Source organism: Drosophila nasuta, chromosome X (genome assembly GCF_023558535.2).
Source record: "Drosophila nasuta strain 15112-1781.00 chromosome X, ASM2355853v1, whole genome shotgun sequence".
Lineage (NCBI taxonomy): Eukaryota > Metazoa > Arthropoda > Insecta > Diptera > Drosophilidae > Drosophila > Drosophila nasuta.
This window is the reverse complement of record NC_083459.1, coordinates 31460339-31475476: the sequence shown is the minus strand read 5'-3', so window position 1 is coordinate 31475476 and position 15138 is coordinate 31460339.

Genomic DNA, 15138 nt, shown 5'->3' with positions numbered 1-15138 from the left:
CCCCCCCCCCTTCCTCTTACTCCCCCTACCCCTTGCTCACCGAGTGAGTTGGCGCTGCGTTTGTGCCCTTGTCCTTGTTACTCATACGCAGCGTACGCCACAAAATGCAATATCCAAAAACCGACAAGAGCAACAACAAGCACTTGCAGTTCTTGTTGTTGTTATTATTGTTGTTGTTGTTGTTGCCGTTGATGATGATGATGATCATCATAACATCAATTAAGGCTTCCATCTATCTATTCAACCAACAAAGCCAAAGCAAAAAGCCAAAACGTTCCACAAAACAAAAACCAAAACCCCAAAATGCCGACCAAACGAATGGACAACAACAACAACAACAACAGCTGCAGCAAGGATAACAAGGACACACAGTTGGCGTCTTGCTTGGTTGCCTTTTTTTCCCCCCAAACCAAACCCAAACCCAACTCCATCTCCATCTTCTTCAACCTCAACTTGCCGGACAATCTTTCAGCTGCTCATCATTTCCAGCAGCCAAAAATTGAGCAAAAATTGCAAAAACAGAAAAAAAAAAAATAGAAATGAAAAACTAAAAGTAAAACAAGAAAAACAAATGAAACGAATGAAATACCCTTTCCAAATGAAGTTAACTTTTGACCTTTTGGTGTTCATATTCATTTTTTAAAGGAGAATGTGAAAATATCAATACTTTATATCTAACTTCGATCAGTTATCGCTATGTCCGCTATATGTTATAGTCAACCGATATTATATTCGACTCTTTGACAAAAATACAGCCTTTTAAAAAAAAGTCTCAACAAACTATTTGCTAAACTGAGCCTACGCTGGGTGTGGCAAGAGATGGGCGGACAGACAGACGGATAGGAAGTTACAGCTTCCTTTCTTACATAGAGTAACAATTGATGCTATGAATTTAGTAAATCAATTGCACGAAAATTTAAAGGAGAATGTGAATAATCGCTTATTCGAAAATCAATAATATTTTATGTCAAACTTCGATCAATTGTCGCTATGTCAGCTATATGTTATAGTCAACCGATATTATATTCGACTCTTTGACAAAAAATACAGCCTTTTAAAAAAAGTCTCAACAAACTATTTTCTAAAACTGAGCCTAAGCTGGGTGTGGCAAGAGATGGGCGGACAGACAGACGGATAGGAAGTTACAGCTTCCTTTCTTACGTAGAGTAACAATTTATGCTATGAATTTAGTAAATCAATTGCACGAAAATTTAAAGGAGAATGTGAAAATATCAATACTTTATATCAAACTTCGATCAATTGTCGCTATGTCAGCTATATGTTATAGTCAACCGATATTGCATTTGACTCTTTGACAAAAATACAGCCTCTAACCAAAGTCTCCACAAACTATTTGCCAAACTGAGCCTATGCTGGGTGTGGCAAGAGGTGGACGGACAGACAGACGGATAGGAAGTTACAGCTTGCTTTACAGCAAGCGAATACCCGACGCCAAGGGTATCAAAGGAGGTGGGAAATGGGGCAAATGGCAAATGAAAATGCCAGGGAAAATAGAAAATCTAAAATAGCAAAGTTAAAAGCAGCTAAAAATGTTGGCTAAAAATGTTAATGGCCCCGCTCAAGTGGTTGCTGTTGTTGTTTAGGCAACACACACACACGCACACACACGTATATAGACAGACTCACACACACGCAGCTGGCGGGCATATGCCTTGGCCCGCCCCCGTTTCTCTCTGCCTTCGAAAAACTTGGCACGCAAGAAAGCAAAATGTATCTCATTGATGTGGCTTTTTAACTTTTCATTATTTACCGCTAAAAGCATCTTTTAAAAAATTCCAAATAGCTCGGCGCACAAAAAGTGCACACAACAACAACAACAACAACAATAACAGCAGCCCAACAAGGACATCAACCAACAAGCCACGACTACAAAAAGTACCAAAAAAAAATAAATAAAAAAGAGACCAACATAGAAACATGTAAGAAAGCTATAGAAAAGTGTGTGCGACTATCAGATACCCGGTACTTAATGCTTGCGAATGAAAAAGAACGAACTGGAAAAGCATTTTAATGGAAATAACTTTTTTTTCACTCATATTTTCATTATTTTTAATTCTAAAAAAAAGATAAACACATATACTTTCCCATTCATTTGAAGAATTTAAATAGCAAATTTGACACCAACAAATTTCACCTTCCTACCATTTATAATCACAAAGTTATTACCTTTTATGTGCGCGGTCAGACAGACAGACGGATTTAGCTGTTTGCCACAAACTTATCATGCTCTTCTAAGCTTTTGGGGATAGCTAAAAAAAATTGTAGCAGGCAGAGAAGGAAATGCGAGAGTAGACAACAAAAATGGTTGGCTGCTCACAAAGTGCCCCTGCCTTCATACCCTTCCCCTCACCTCCTCTTCCCCCTGACCGTCCTTGACTGCCACCATTTTGCCAGCGCTTTGATATCCGCAGTTTCTTCTGCCCCCAAAGCTCTCCCCTCTCTCTCTCTCTCTCACTCGTTTTGCCCGTCGCTTTGTCGTCCTTCAACTCATTTAGCTGATGCCGCTGTCAAGTTTTTTTATTTTTCTTTTATTTTTTTGGCTTTCTCCTTACTCTCTCCACTCTTTACTCTCCACTGACAACTGTCTACGCGTTTGCAGCTCATTTCTTCTTTCGTTCTGTCGTTCTAGCTTTCTTCCACGTTTACGTTTTTCTCCATTTTGCTTCATCTTCTTTTTTCCCCCCATTTTTGTTGAGCTTTTCACATTTTTACTTTGATTGCAAAACGCACTTTTATTCTCCATGTCGCGCTTAAACGCTTTTAAAGGCCGCTGCGTCTCCCCTTAGCTTCCTCTCTCTCTCTCTCTCTTTCTCTTTCGCCATCTCTCTTTCTCTATCGCTTCTCTCGCACATTCTGACTGCCTGACTGACTGTCGTCGTCTAATTTAGCCTATTAGTTAGTAGATGCTTTCACACACACACACATATATAATCGCTCTCGCTCACACGACACGCACACACACTTTCCCTCTCTTTCTCCTTTTCTCAGCAATAGCTGGGATATTATATGAAGACAACTTTAAGCGCTCACACAACGTACAACATACACTTAATAAAGAAAACTTTTACCAACAACCGAAATACTTTAAAGATCTATTTGAGGAGCTAATTAAAGATATAAAAGTATTCGGATTATAGAAAACTATTCAAGGAGCATTAAAAATCTATTAGAACATATTAAAGATATAATAGTATTCGGATTATAGAAAACTGTTGAAGGAGCATTACAAATCTATTAGAGCATATTAAAGATATAAAAGTGTTCGGATTATGTAGAACTATTGAAGAAGTATTGCAAATCTATTGGAGCATATTAAAGATATAAAAGTATTCGGATTATATAGAACTTTACAAACATTGGAGCATTACAAATCTATTAGAGCATATTAAAGATATAATAGTATTCGGATTATAGAAAACTATTCAAGGAGCATTACAAATCTATTGGAACATATTAAATATATAATAGTATTCAGCTTATGTGGAACTATTGAAGAAGTATTAAAAATCTTTTGGAACATATTAAAGACATAAAAGTATTCGGATTATATAGAACTATTGAAGAAGTATTTCAAATCTATTGGAACATATTAAAGATATAAAAGTATTCAGATCATATAAAACTTTTGAAGAAGTTTTACAAATCTATTAGAGCATATTAAAGATATAAAAGTATTCAGATTATATAGAACTTTTGAGCATTTAATTATATAATAGTATAGTCAACTATTGAAGGAACATTACAAATCTAGAATATATATATTTCTAATGTGAGACTATGAGACAATTAATAAACGACATTTACTTTTCGTGTTCGACGTTTGAGCTTGGATTTTGCTATAAACACAAATCTGTTCATTCCTCGACACTAGAAGTTTATGCCAAAGACTACATCAATATGGTAATTATTATAAGAACAAATTTCTTCAAAACTATTCTCTTAAAGTCTTTAATTATTAAACAAAACTTTACCAAATTTTAACCAAATTATTCTTGAATTAATTCTTCTTGTTTCTTATATTCTCTGCGATTAATGGAGTAATATTTGTGCACTATCCCTAATATCAAATAGGACTTTTTTTGGTCGTTAGAAGGAGATGTCTACAAGTAAGCATTTTGGGGGCATTTCCTCTGAGCGAGCAGAGAAGTTTTATTTGCTTGCATTTGATATCAAATAAGATTTTTTTGCTCCGCTAGAAGGAATTGTCTACTCAAAACACGAATCAGGCAAATTAATCAATAATATTAAATAAATAAATTTTAAATTTCATATTAAATATGAGTAGTGACAACAATAGCTATGTGTTCAGATATAACGCTAATTTCAACATCAAAGTGCGATTTCCCCTTGCCCCTTGCCCCTCACCATTTATCTGTTCCCTTTGACACGAAAAATAAGGCAACGAATCGAGCTGTTAAGCTCGACGTTTAAATGATTTAAATCTTTCGATTTAATTAGCATCATTTTAAAAAATTCAATTTCATTTTGCATTTTGCTATATTATTACAATACACAAGCAGACAGTGAGAGTGAGACACAGCGCTCGATGAGTGAGACAGCGACAGAATGAGAGAGCGAGGAAGGGAGAAAGGGAGAGAGTGTGCGTAAAGAGGCATTTCAGTGTTGGGGGATTTTGCTTTGGTTTGGCGGCTGTAACTTTACCTGGGAACCACAGTCAAATAGTTGCTGCCTTCTCCCCCCACACCACCCCGCTCCTCTCGTTCATTGCCTTTCGCCCCCCGGCCCCCGCTCGCTTCGCCTGCTTCGTCGTGCGTCGGTCATGTCCATTAATTTTTCAATCATACAATTTGAGCGAGCGGAGGAAAGCTTAACCGAGGACCGTCGGACAACGGATCTGCCGTCAGGCCCAAGCAAATCACTCGAGTCTGCATGACTAACAGCTATCCTGTATTTAAGTTCGAATTACTCATCAAATAGGCTAAGTTATGAAACGACCTTCCAAATTGTAAGGCTGCTTCTTGAGGTAATGAAACTACAACCTTCTATAAAAAATTACTCATAATATAAGCTAAGTTATAAAACGACCTTCCAAATTGTAAGGCTGCTTCTTGAGGTAATGAAACTACAATCTTCTATAAAAAATTACTCATCATATAAACTAAGTTATGGAACGGCCTTCCAAATTGTAAGGCTGCTTCTTGATGCAAACGCAACTACAACCTTTTATAAAAAATTACTCATCATATAAGCTATGTTATAAAACGACCTTCCAAATTGTAAGGCTGCTTCTTGAGGCAATGAAACTACAACCATCAATAAAAAAAATGCTGTCTGTTCCTTAAGCCTACTTTATGTGTAATCTCTATCAATTTTAACCATGTCTGAGCTTTCTTATCCAACCATACAGCAGTAGGGCTAATTATCAAAAGACCCTACAGCTGTAGGGTTGATTATTAAAGCAAAGAGTTCGACAATCTCTGATCCCAACATAATAAAGTGCACAATTTAAATATTCCCGATAAGGCCAAATAATAATCTATTTTCAAAGCGACCTTGCGGTGGTACCTCATGATTTTAATTTAGATTTGCTGACTGACTGAGCATTATTCCGCCCCACTTTAATGTTGCTATGGTCGATGTTACCGCTCTGTAGGCGAACAGGGTATTGCCAGCAATGAGCCAGCAGCAGAGCAGCCAAGACAACAACAACAACAACGACACGATTATCATGGACTCTCAAACTAAAATCAAGTGCATGTCCCTTGATGCCGAAGATACACTCAAAACTCAGCGACAACGCGGCGGCGGCGGCAAAAAATGGGAAAAAATGTCGCCCTGCTGTTTCCGGAAAAGTGCTCGGGGCGCACATATGTCAACTTTTTGCACAGCCTCCTGCTGCCCGTCCGTCCGTCCGTCCGTACTATGTTGTCGCTCCGTCGCACACCGCGCTTCACTTTTCCTTCCAACACACGCACTCGACAACTTTAGCAAGAAGTTTTGCTGGCACAGAACCAGAACCAGAACGAGAACAAGTCTCAGCTCACCGAGGAGAAGGAGAAACTCCTCGCCGTACCGGGACCTGACCGCTCTGAGCTCTGAGGCAGCGAGAGCGTACTTCAAGAGTACGCACAACTTGAAATTGGAAACTTTTGAATGTCCCTCTTATCAAAATCGTATAATTTGAATGTAATTTGCAACTGCAAAAAGGGCGACTGAGCCAAAGACCCAGACCCGGATACGGTGCGAAGCTCAGGCCTATGCCCACACTTGAAGGCAAATCCAATACGCTGCTTGGGTTGCCAGCCAAGGGTTGGCACGCCCAATCAACAACAACTCAACTCAACTCAACTCGGCGATGTGACATATTCCAAGTGCTGCACACACACTTTTTATGGGGTGCGGGAATGTTTGCAGCAATGCGGTAAAGTCAATGAGACGACGACGACGACAGGTTGCTAAATGTTTAATGTACTTCGGATATGGAAGACAAAAGCTTTTAAGCGAATCCTAATGCTAATACTTAAGCTGCCCTTCTCCACTTTCAGGCTTCCTTTAGCTAATAATTGTTTAATACAATTAAAATTATCAAAACTTTAGTGAATTTTGATATGCACAACATATTTAATTTGTAAAAGATCTAAAAGTGTTGAAGCTTTGGCATCCAAAGGAAAAAAGTGAAACAGTGTCAATATCTGGTCAAGCTGAGATTATCTTAAGCCAAGTATACTTGACTTTTTAATATCGATAATCCTAAAAAGTAACTAAAATAAAAAGAAAGAAAAAAAGTTGAATTCAACAACTCAATTCTCAATACATAGGAAATCCAAATTATTAGATCATGATTAAAATAATTGAAATTATCGGTTTTTTCTATATAGGGGAATTGATTCTGTAAATTTCACAATTTTTCAATCGTTTTATAAAGAGCAAAGAGCAAAACAAAATTTAAAGACGCTAACTTTTCGAATCTCAGAGATAGACATGATTCTATAGCTGGACGGACATACAGACGGAAGCAAATATACATATATATAATCCTAAAATCCTACATATCGATAATCCTAAAAAAAAAACTAAAATAAAAAAGAAAGAAACAAGTTGAATTCAACAACTCAATTCTCAATACATGGGAAATCCAAATTATGAAATCATGATTAAAATACTTGAAATTATCGTTATTTTCTATATAGGGGAATTGATTCTGTGAATTTCACAATTTTTCAATCGTTTGATAAAAAGCCAAGAGCAAAAACAAAATTTAAAGACGCTAGCTTTTCGAATCTTAGAGATAGACACGATTCTATAGCTGGACGGACAGACAGACGGTGCGAAATATACATTTCCCATAAATGGAAGACACATTGTTTCAGCAGACTAAAAAAACCGATATCAAATATGCACTAAGCTGATTTTTCGTCTCTTTCGTGAGCAGCGCTAAGCTAATCATTTAATTTGAAGCAAATGCGCTTTGAGTGTCAAAAGTCTGCCACATTTAGCGACTGACTAAGGATTAAACCTGCGGATTCTCCTGGCTCGTATTGTTAAATACAGCGAACAACCCACATTTGGGCAACAACAACAAGACGAGTGACAAATGGAGATGATGACAACAATTTAAAATCCATCAAGAGCACAAAAAGGCCTCATTAAGTCAAGAGGGTGACAACGCAAATGGGCTGGGTTGGGTTGGCTTCGATTCAATTCTGGTCGGAGTTTTGGGCGTTTGGGCGTGTTGCAAGCCGTATGTGCTGTTCCTGCCTGCTGCCCTGCGACCCTCGCCTTTCCTCCCCGTTTCGAGTGCAGAGCGAGCAAAATGTAAGCATAAGACACAATAGTAATTATTGCCTAAATAATTGCAAATGATGAAGCATTCGAGCTCGAGCTCTTCTGCTGTTCTGTGCTGTGTTGTGTTGTCGTCAGTGCAGTGGGTTGTGCTGATGCTGATGCTGCTGCTGTCGATGGTGGTGGTGATGGCGATGTTGGGCACGCATGGTGGTCCAATTGCTGCTGCTAGCTGTCAACAAATTTGTCCAGCGGCGCTAAGCACAAGTGCAATACAATTGAGATATGTTTCGGCAGGTTTTCAAGTTGTTTCTTTGATGATGTGCGAGCATGGATGACGCGCTAAATACCCTACAGCAAATAATGAGCATAGAATTTAACCGAACGAAACTTATGTTTTTATACCCGCTTCCCATAGAAGGGTATCAAGGATATTCTGCCAAGTCTTATTTGCTTTTTGTTGACGATCTGGTATATTTTTGATACTCAATGGTATATTTTGGATGTAGAAGTATATATGTATATTAAATATACTCAGTATATTTTGTGATCCATGGTATATTTATATACATTACGGTATATATCAATATTTCTTGGTGAATAAATATACTTTTGACTATATCAGTATATTTTGTGATCCATGGTATATTTATATACATTACGGTATATATCAATATTTCTCAGTAAATAAATATACTTTTGAATTTATCAGTATATTTTGTGATCCATGGTATATTTTCAATGTAGTAGTAAAAATCAAATATACATTACGGCATATATCAATCTTTCTCAGTATTGTAGTATATATAGAATATACATTTCCGTATATAACAGTATTTTAGTATATACATATATAAAATATACAATTCGGTATATATGTAAATTTTTGTGGTATATCATGAATGTAGTAGAAACTATATAAAATATAGTGTTCAGTATGTTTTTTTGTGATCGATGAAATATTTTGATTTACAAATCAAATATACATTTCGGTATTTTTCAGTATTGTAGTATATATCAAATATACCTTTCAGTATATATCAGTATTGTAGTATATATAAAATATACATTTCGGTATATCAGTATATTTTTTGCTCTATTATATATTTTGAATATAGAAGTATATATCAAATATACATTTCGGTATATCAGTATTTTTTCAGTATATTAATTTGGTATTGAGTACCGAGCTGTATTGTTTTTGTTTAAATTGCGAAGCGGGTATCTCTAGTCGAGCATTCTTTACAACTTTTTGTCAGCTCTTGAGATTTATAACTTGACTATATCTTTTTGTACATTGAACGGTAGCTATCGGATGTATTTGATATTCCTAGCAACCGTCATTGTACAACACGATGTGCTCAACAAACAACAAACTTCTAAAGATTCATTACAGTCTACAAATCTACTGATGTGCAAAAGATTATTAACTCCATGAAATCCTTTTTCTTTAAAGTGTGTAAAAGATAAATCCTTCAAATTGAATGAATTGAATTGAATTGAATTTTTAAATGAGGTTGTAAAAATTCTGTTTAGAGAGGAAAATGATCTATTTAAAATTTGATAGTTATTTGAAAATCGATTAGGAATTAGGAATTAAATTCTGTTTTGATTATTTACATTATGTTTATGAATGCTACAAATAACTTTATACATTCATTACGCTTTTTTATAAACTAAGCATGAATCCAAAGCTATTCCGAATTTGAGATGGGCGTAATACGAGTCTTGGGCTAGACCTAATGCTAAAATAACTATTCAGCACTAATCCAAAGGCGCATATGCTCAATTTGTTGTTGCTCGAGAGCGGACAAAAGACAAAGAGAAAAGTGGCAGCTCCTCGTCATTCCGAGTGACTGCAGCGACTGTTGTCAACACCTCGGGGTGTCGCACTAAAGCGCACAGTTGTTGCACTCCTCCCACTCTCTTTCTGTCTCTATCTCAGTCGCACTTGCTTTCCCTTTCCCACTGATTGAGGGGGAGATGTGGATGGACAACTGCGTAAACCAGAACGCAAAACAAGCCAACAACGAACAGCAGACGAATTGAAATTTCAAATAGCTTTTGCATGCCACACAGAGGGTGGCAACAGTGCTGCATGCCCCTGTCCCTGCCCCTGCCCATGCCCCTCGCCTGCGCGGCATTCCCAAATGTGTCGATGGGCTTGTAATTCGAGTAGGCAAGGACTCTGGGGCATGAGTCCTTGTTAAGTTCACAGACTGAAAATTGAAAATAAAAAAAATGGGAAAATCGAAAATTGTAACAGCAACAGCAGCAGCAGCAACAGCAGCAACAATGCCCAATGAAGATCAAATGAATTGCTCGAATTATGCCACAACATTTGAAATCAATTTGTACATGTGTTCCACACACACACGCAGCTTGCCACATGCCACAACCGTGCAGTGCGGTTTATTAGTCGCATTACAGCTTAATTCAAAATTGATTAGATGCTTTTGTCAAAGAGCCTCCAGATGATGATCAACTCAACTGACCGAAACTAATTCCAAAACTCAACTCTTAACTAAACTAATTACCAAAGACATGACTGCAAAGATTCCTTATGTGAAAACTGAGTAATTAATCAAATTATTCCAGTGAAAAATATAAAACAATCAATTTGTTCTTATTATACAAACACTTTCGACTCATATCAGAATTTTAGTTCATAATCAAGTATTTGTATCTAACTTGAAACGATTATAATTGTGAAATAAGCAATATCAGAAAAACGAGCAAATTAAAGCTCAATTAAAAGTCAAGTCATATAAGGTAAAAAGACATTTGTGAAGAATTTCCGGAAAAAAAAGCGAAAAGAATCACACAACTTGTTTAAAGTGTTGACAGATTTGAATGCCAAGTGCTGACATTGTGTCTTAGTTGTTTGTTTGTGTGTGTGTGTGTGGCATGTGGCATGTGGCATGCGGCAGGTGTCCATTGCCACATCCGAGTGTGTCGCTCACTTGACTAAAAGTGCATGCAACCTATTCGCTTGACACCCCATTTATATTGAGACACGTGCCTCCACTTTATGAACACCCGGTTGGGCCAACAACAACAACAACAATGCGTTGGCGACTGAAAGAAGTCAAAAAACCATGCCACGTGCCACATCGTTCTCTCTCCCTCGCACTTGTGTGTGTGCTAATTTTATGACCTGCCGTAGAAGCTGCCTAATTTGACACTACATGATAACCGGCCAGCCCCTTCCCTCCCCTTCCCTTCGCCCACTTTACTCCTTGACTTGTGCGAAGAAGCTTTTGCCAATTTTCATTCCAATTGTGCGACATTATGCGAGTGTTTGAGTGTGTATGTAGGTCACGCCCTATATGACAAACAATCTATAAATTTATCAAATGAAAATGTAATCATTGCGTTTGTTGACAGCCACACTCCTCTACCCTACCACGAAATATCAAATCAAAAACTTTAATTTGATTACTTCTGGTCAGTCTAAAATACACACTGACTTCTCCATCCTTTAGCTAGCTTCTCCAAAATTTAAACTCTAATATATAAATACTATTTTCAAATATTCTGCAAATTTGCGCAAAATCTATTTAGAAACAAAAAAGTTATGCAAGCATAACTAAACTAAATTTAAAATATATTGTTCTTTAAAAAGTTCTTGAAATTTGACAGGGTAACTTCATTGCGAGCATTCCCAACGTTTCCTTACATACTTCTAGTTGATTTTTTTATATTGTTGTTCAACAACAATTTCATATTTTATTGTTCAATTAGCTCTTACCTTTAGTCCCATGGTGTGAAGCGTATGGCGTGGGCGTGGCAACTTGGCCAGCCTAGCGAGTCGTGTGCCAGCTAAATGCGTTGTTTGTTGAACGTATTCTACAGCATGCTGGGAGTCTATGCTATCGTCCATTGTCCCGGTATATTGCAGATTGTATGGCGCGTCTAATTGAATATATTCATCATCAGGATGGCATGGGTTGCTGTGGAACCTTCACTATTACATATTATTATTTACAGCTCCATTGTGTGCCTGTCTGTGCGTGTCCCAGCATGTTTATGCCTGTCTGCATGTGTGTGTGCGTTTGATTGCCATATTTTACCGCAGCGCATTTCCGAGTTATCGTACTGTATTATCCAAACATCAGCTAGTTACAATACGAAACCTCCGAAACTTGCTGTCGTAAGAAGTACATCCATCTATCTATCTATCCATTGAAACCGAAAGTGATCCCACGATTCACGATTGTAGTTGAATTGGAATCACGACACTCAACTGTTATGTATAAAAATGCAATATTGAACAATAACAGTGAGTTTCGGGATCCAACTCAAATGCAATAGTACTTGACCAGCTCGACATTGGCAAACACATAAGTTATGAATTTTAGATGTCTCCATATCCAGTATTTCTATTTCAGCTCTATGTCCATTCGAGGTGTTCGCTAAGTCATAAGGCCATTGTTATATTGATCGTTTTACTGTTGATATCCTTAAATATTTCATGGGCAGTCCGCACCGCCTTTGATGAAAGCGGTTCCAATGACAATATCACAATTGGATTAGTTCTCATCAATGTCTGTGCGCTGCAAAGAGCAACATACATCAACACAGGATAAGTGCAACATATATACATATACAGAAAGCCGATTCCAGTTCCGATTTCGCGGACATCTCATCGTGTAAGCAATAATCGCTGAGATATTCACGTTTTCGAGACGGGAAAATGGCATCAACATCAACAATATGCATTAACATTATCTGGCAACGCCAATTGCCAATTTGATCTTGTGTGTGTGTGTGTGTGTGGGAGGCGCAGCCAACTTAATAAAATGGAGTTGGAAGTAATTGCAAAACAATGTCAATAAACATTGCGACATGTTAAATGTAACTTGCTGTTCACTAACATTTAATCGGACACAAAAAAAAGAGAATTAAAATAAAAATAGTTGAACAGCTCTTGGTATTTTATGTTGTTCATATTATTGCGTTTTGTTGTTGCTGGGCCTTTCAAGTGCACATTAATGAGCTGCTTGTATGCTTTTAATTTGCATATGTCTGTCAGTAAATGCTCAATCGATAGATAGATGGGCTTTTGATTAATTAACATACACACAAACACACGGCCAGATGTGCATGTGGCATATGCAAGCTCGCCGCATACACATACACACATCTATACATATTTATATACATACATACATACATACATACATACCTATATACATTTGTATGTATGTGTGCACATCCAAAACCATGTTCATGTCCAAGCAATCGCCATAGCCAGAAACCATAATTGATTGTCGATAATTCATGCGAGCTTAAATTGCCAATTGCATGTGGAGCGGCGGAACGGACGGAGCGGTGCAGGGATGCTCTTTGGATATGAGGCGCCATTGATGAGGGGTCGCTAGAGTTCTGATGTAGGCGTAGGCGTAGGTGGCACTACGTCAGCTAATAGTAAACATATAACACACTCACACACACGTGCACAAAAATAAAATACAGCTTGAACGTATTTGCGAGGGCAGGCACAGATAGTTTCACATAAAAAAAATTTCCGACTAAGCACAACTTTCACTACACTGCACGTTTTTCACTATTGCGCTTTTCAGTGTTACCTCCAGAATCTTTGTGCCGCCATTTTGACACAAAAATGTATGTATACACTGATCTTTCGATAACATCAAGCTGTGCGATAACACTGCAGTCGATTATCGATCAGCCAGCCCTCGTTTTCATGTATATTATTATGTACAAACACACATACTACATACACCGAGTCGCATGCATTGCAAAGCAAATTGGCTTTTGCGGCAGTTTGTGCTGGTGTGTTTGTGTGTGAGTTTGGGTCGTTATCCTTTCGCCTGTGCCCCCTTACTGGCAGTTGCGGCCAGTGGCCGTGCAAAAACTGCGCAACATGATGAAAATCCATAGCAAATTAAAATTGGCACATTTTCGCACGAGACCCACACACACACACACACACAAACAAGACAGCCAAAAAGGGTTCCATCATGCAGAGGGGGCGAAGCGGGGCGGTACGTAGAGAGAAGTTGATTTAAAACAAAGCCATCAATATACAATATTTTTTTGCTGCTCTTCTGCCATGCAGAGCATGTGTATATCAGTATGTGTGTGTGTGTTTTATTTGCATTAAAGTTGTGATGTAAATTACATAGTTGCCAGATCTGTCGTCCTTCCATCATTGCCATTGGACTATCCAATTACATATATGGCGTTTATATTTACATGAATGCAAACTTCACATTTCGATTGCAAAACAAAATTCTGACGATTAAGCAGAAATTTAAAGCTTTAATCCGATTCTGTTTTTTTTATTTTTAATCTTTTGCCGTGTATCCGCTTGTTTAAAGAGATTTATTTCTTTTATAGCTAGTTCGATCAACTTTGCAGCCAATAGTCTTGTTTAACAAATTCGTAACGTTAATTTTTGACATCTCGAAACGAAGAAAATCAGATGTGCTAGTATGAATTGAGGTTATGTTTTCATGTGCTTCAATTTCGATAACAAAAATGATATTAATTCTTTGCCTTATAAGTAGCATTTGAATTGAAAGGCCCTTTTCGACTGCTATGTGCATTTTAAACTATTCATAGATAACAGTCCGAAAGGGCCTTACTATTCCAATGCTTAAACCAACAACAAGCAGCAAAGAACGGCTATCGGATATCGATAACTCGATTAAACGCAAAGCGCATCTGGTAACTAGCCGTTCCTGAAGTGTCAAATAGTAAGTGCAAATCGTTTTTGAAATGTACGATAGATTTTAATTCTTATTTGGCACATCAGTGACAGCATGTTACAAGCGAATGCACGACGACAGCCCGCATAATTGATCGAATAATTGAAATCGATAGATTGATTATGATAGCATCTAATCGGGAACTCGATTCTCCTCTGTCATGTGCATTTGATAGTTATGGCAGTGAGAGTAGAGTTAGCCAATTAGCTGTGATGCATTTGCGAATTGCACACTGATCGATATATCAATCGATAATTATCGAGCATGTCAACAGCCGTACTCTACGCTTTTGGAAATGAGAATTTCAAATTTCGGTTCCATTGCCGTTGAGTAGAGCTGCAGCCATGAAAACAACCGGTATTCTAATTGCTTAAAAGCCTTTAACATGACTGACTGACGGTCTAAATGATCAATTAGTGTGATTAAACCAATGAACTTGTTCACTTGTTCAAAATTCCAACAGACGATCGATAAAACAGTTTTATATTAAAAAAAAACAATTGTGATTTATTGGTAGACATAGTATAATTTGTATATTAAACATAGATATTATAAAACTAGTTGAGGATTGGTTATGAAGATTGTGCAATCGAAAAGCCGATAATTATGGAAACAGGAATGATATTGTCCATCATCG